The sequence below is a fragment of the Amblyomma americanum genome, chromosome 1 (genome assembly GCF_052857255.1).
Source record: "Amblyomma americanum isolate KBUSLIRL-KWMA chromosome 1, ASM5285725v1, whole genome shotgun sequence".
Classification (NCBI taxonomy): Eukaryota; Metazoa; Arthropoda; class Arachnida; order Ixodida; family Ixodidae; genus Amblyomma; species Amblyomma americanum.
The window spans coordinates 145820776-145826194 of NC_135497.1; positions in this window are offsets into that span (position 1 = coordinate 145820776).

A 5419-nucleotide genomic window follows, 5' to 3' on the forward strand; every position below is an offset into this window, starting at 1 on the left:
CCAGGGTCACAGAGAGAGAAGACATTTTAAAAGTATAATGGCTCACCCAAACCACTCAGTAGCTCCATATTATTGTGAGCCCCAACCAGCATCCCCTCGATGCTTGACAAGTAAGCAGCAGCACAGTGGTTTGGGCCAGTTGGTCGCTAACCAGCCAACTGGCGTAAACCAACTGGTTTATGCTGCGAATCGTTTCTGCGTTATCGACAACTGAATGATCGACTGTGCGCAGTACGAAGATTCAGCTTTAAGTTGAAGCCCGTCGTCCGGTAGGGATCTTATCGCTGTCGTACACGTAAACAGAACCTGCACGCAGTCTTGACCGACGGCACTGTATAACCGTGCACGCAAACTGTCAGCCTTGGGTATCGAGTAGGAGGCGGTTACACGGTTTTCTCGGAAGCCTTCTTTGTAGGGCATCGCGCATCGATGCAATGGGCACTACCGACTCCCTTGCAGCGAAGGCCGCGCCGTGCGCCGGTGCGTCGCATCGCGGATCCGGGTTAAGCTTTCCGAAACCTGGGCCACGCATCGGGAAGCGGGCACCTTACTGGATTAGCCTCGGATGAATTGCGGCAGAAAGCACAGCATGCAGCCACATTCGCTATTCGCTTGGCGTATTAATGTTACGTAATACTGGGAACAGGATGATTCAGACACAGTGTTGTGCGCATTGTTTGGAAGACAACCGTACGGCTCTCTATATGCACGCGATACTGAGCCGTTAGCTAAGGATATGGGTCATGCATTGAACGAAATAAGTTCACAAAAAACAGGTTCTGCTTACGCTTTCTTTCTGATCTCAATTTAATGCATGCTATGAGAGACGCTGGCATTGTTAAGTGATGACGGGAACTCCCTTCTCAATTTGTGCTTTTACAATGTATACCGAAGCGGCACTCAACTGCATGGGCATGCAGGTGAAGCAAACGGGCTCACGTCGACCCTCACTGCTAGCATACCCTGAATTCACCGAAGTTCTCGTGCCGTAAGCTGACACGCGTTTCAGCTTAGTATATACAGGGCGTTTCACCTACGATTTACACAATTTTTAAAAATGGGCTTTTTGTGTTATAACACTTTTTTCGGCATAGCATTGTCAGCGGTGTAGTGCATCAGAATACAAATATGACGTGCTAACTAGCAGGCTGGTTAGCTAATATAGAATAGTTAACTTTTTAAAGATTACTGTTTGGCTCCTTAATTATTGAGAGGCATGTAGCCTACCGTAAGTAATATCCATATCAGTTTTTGGAATTTTAAAAACGCCGATACCCTCGGCGCTGTGCACCAAAAAATGTTTGCTATTTCAACGAGTTACGTACATTGGATATTTTGCTTTGCCTGCAAGCTTCTCGAAACCGCATGCGTATTGGCGCGATGTAGCCAAAATTTGTTTGGTCACAGCGCCGAGGGTTGCCGCGTTTTCGGAATTTTAACAAATGATATGGATATTACTTACGGTGGGCTACATGGCTCTCAATAATGAAGGACCCTAACAGTAATTGTGTAAAAAGTTAAGTTTTCTTTATTAGTTAACGAGCCTGATAGTTAGCACGTATTAGCTGTATTCTGATATACTACAGCACTGACAATGCTATTCGGAAAAAAAGCGCTCTTCTAACTCAAAAGCCTATTAAAAAATGTGTAAACTCTTAGGTGAAACACCCTGTATATAGTTAAGTTTAACTGCGTGAGTTTATGAACATGAGTTAAGATAAACTGCTCATCTAGACTGTATGCCAGTCAGAGCATTAGTTACGCGCTTGTACGCTGGTTAGCTTCCTTCTTCTGCTCTCTCTCTCTCTTTAAGTACCGAAAGCACTGTTTTTATTTTCATTTTGCTGAAAGAGCGCAACTACGAACAATCCACACATCGCCCCATGTCCCGGCTCTCAAACATTTCTTGAAACGGATGTGGCGCACAGAGGGTCTGTTACAAGACGCTTACTGAGATAATTCGGTTAAGTTTATGTACTTATCTTTAAGCGTTCACCTAAGACCTAAAGTCTTAGGAGAAACACCTTGTATATCGAAGGCGTTTGTGCCTTACTAGCTAAGTGACAGTAACTGAAATATTTTGACTTGGGTGTCCGAGCAATAACCCTCCCAAGGGTTAAAAAAAAGCAATCCTGTGAATATTATGGAAATTGAACTAAGGTGGTACTGTTCTTAATCATCATCATAATCGTCATCATCATATTTTATTCTCATGGTAGCATTACAAATTACAAAACACTTTCCGGACCAATAGCCAGAGGCTAGTGAGAGGTCCGTTGGAAGCAAGCAGAGAGGTTTGATTTAAATTGGTTCAGGGTGTTACTTCCCAAAGTGACTCAGACTGTGAGAGACGCCGTAGTGAACGCTCAGGAAATTTTGACCACCCGGGGATCTTTAACGTGCAATGACATCGCACAGTACACGGACCACTAGACTTTCGTCTCCATCGAAGTTCGACTGCCGCTGCCGGGATCGAACCCGCGTTTTCCGGGTGAGCAGCCGAGCAAACAAGCAGAAACGTGTTTGTATCTGTAGTTTATGTAGAAAAGTTAATTGTTTAAATTTAAACCACTTGAGAATGCCCAAGGCTTTAATTAGAAACAATGCTCGTCAATCTCCAGTGGTGCTGTTTTATTTACGCATTTATTTATTTGCACACCGCGAACCACAATTAGGTCGAAGTAGGTGAGAGTGAGAGGATTTTTTTTTTTTTGCGGGCTTGGAGGAAGTAGGTATTAATGATTAGGGAGAGGCATATTGCAGCGCGCCCTTGTTTATTTATTTGGCGTTCTTTTTGTCAGGTATCCGCAAGGTTTTAAAGGGAACCAACTAGAATTCAGCTACGTCCTCGTAGTTTCACAAGTGCCACTGGTTAGCGAGTCGCGAAGGCGAAAAATGCTGTTAAAATCGAAAACCAAGTAAAACTTGTTATTAACTTTCGATTTTACTACCTCTGAGATTACTAAACTTGAGCCATCTTTTCATCTTTCGTCAGTGTCGTGTTTTCTGTTCACAGACCCTATAATAGCTAGTGGAGACACATCTTGAATCAACCTTCGTGCTAGCGCCAGCCAGAGAGCCATGTCCTTCTCCTCGCACGATGCCGAGCGATAACGCCACCGCGAGCCTCAATGCTATGACGCTGCGGGGGGCGGGGGGTCCGCCGTGAATGAACTAACGCTTCTGCTCAAAGCAAAAAAAAAAATCTCGGGTTTGATTTATCCCGCCTTGGTATAATAGCTTTTCTTTTTTCGCCAAATTTGCCCGGATCGGCTCGCGCTTGCCCAAAGCCAGCCTCGAATTCGCCCTTCGAGTGCATAGTGGCTCAGCTCAGCAGTGAAAATTTTCATCGACCAAGCTTTGCGATGGGTTAACGAGTGAACACGAAAGAAAAAAAAACTTTCAAAAAATCTACGTGCACTTTGGATGCATGCGATGCCGGAAAAATAGAAAAAAGGGTCACCCCCTTTCCTCTAGTCTGAAAATCGAAATGCTGGCTGCAACCGAAGCACAGATTCTCGTACAAATCGTGGTACGCGTAGCAGGGGTAGCCGGCAGCTGACGCACGCCTCCCGAGGCACCGAAATAGGCGGCCGCTGGGGGTCCGCGCGACACCACCGCGCCGGCTCAGTCACACGAGCCGCCTGGGTGACCGGAGTCATCTCCCTGTTCTCGGAGTGCCTTTGTGAGCGTTTGGATTTCATGCAACGCTTGCGTGGAAAGCGAGATCCGCATTCTGTGCCCAGTGAAATGCTGAGAATCCCTTTTAAAAGGTCGCTTAGATACTGGGCACCCGAGGAAAAGTTTATTCCTCGTAAATTCTGAAAGCTTCTAGCGTAAATTATTCGTAGCCGGTACACTTTGGGCGAATCCTCAATAACACCACTGATTCTTAAAAGCGTCTTCCGTAGAGGAATTAACGGTACGACAAAGAGCAGACAACAGGACAGCGCTAGCAGCGTTGTCTTCACTGTGTCGTCCGGTTGTGCTACGACCGACCCTTCCAACAATATGAACGAACAAGCCCAGCATTAAGTTTTGCTGAAGACATCGGCTTGTTATCTAGAGGTAGAATTGCACGTTGTAAACATGCGTAGTATCGCGAACACAGTGCATTGGTAGATTAACAAATGAAAATGACTTATTGGTTCGTGACAGCAGGCTGAATGCATCGAAGTTTTGCTCTGAACGAGAGGCGCCGGTGGCAGTCGTCATTAATTTAGTGCCGCGACAGACAGGTATCCGCTGAAACTAAACGAAGGCGTCCCAGTATGTCGGTGAGACAGGCTTTGAAGGGGCGTCGTGGCAGAGACCTCACTTCAGCATCAGCTGATCCACCGATGAGGTGGAGCAGTAGTGAATCCTTCCCTCCTGAAGTACGCTTGCACAGAGTGAGTGCACTCAAAAATAACTTCTCAACATACGCGGTGACGCGACAAACACGAAGGAAACAGCCAGTGTTGCCTGTATTCTTTTTTTCAGGCCACGTACAGGCAAAGAAAATGCGACTAAAAGCTCCAAGCGTTTCTTCATTATCGATGCCCACGTTGCAGTAATTTGAAAGGCTGGCAGATTTCCCGAAAAAGAGATCAGTACTGCGTAATAAAAATTTGCGGATAATCTGATTTCTGAAAGCACAAAAATGACGAAGTTGAGCGCGCGTACTCAAGCACGTGTAGGTAGAAGCAATGCGAAAGGGAAGACGGGAGCGCATGGCCTCCGTGCTTCGTGGCGCTGTGCCGCCGAGAATGGGCGGCACGAGGTGGACGCACGGAAAGGAGCAGCCGACCATGCTTACAGGGCATGTGCCTTTTCCGCAAATTCTTACCGGCTCTCGGCGGCTCAGTGCTTCGTGAAGTGCAGAGGCCATGCGCTCCCGTCTTTCCTTTCGTATTGCTTCTGCCTTAACAAAAAATCGATAATTATAAAAAAACCTCACAGGACCGTTACCAGGTGTGTAACGCGAGTTTCGGCGACAGCTGTTTAGGGGTTTTCATTTCACGATATATTGAGGAAAAAGAGTCTGAGAGCTACATGCATATTATGCATGGTTACAGAGCTACTAAGTTTTGCATTCACACTCGTTCCTTGACTACAGCGCTCCTCTCGATTCCGCCGTTCCAGGTGCCTCCTCTCCTCGGGAGGCGCGTTTCGTAGACAGCAGCCGCCGCAGACGGACCGTGCTGCTTAACTCAGCTCTAACCATGCTCTCCTCCCTCCTCCTCCTCCTCCTGCAACCTCCATAGGTACCAACCTTTTTCCACGGTAACCACTTTCCGGGTGGTTCCCGTGGCAATCTCTCTCCTGTAGTGCATTCTTATGCTGTCGCCGTACCTTCCTCCGCAACGGTAACCACCCTCCGAGTGTCATGAAAACCTACTTTTGGGTAATTTGGTGCATGTCGTTCTTGTAAAAAGTT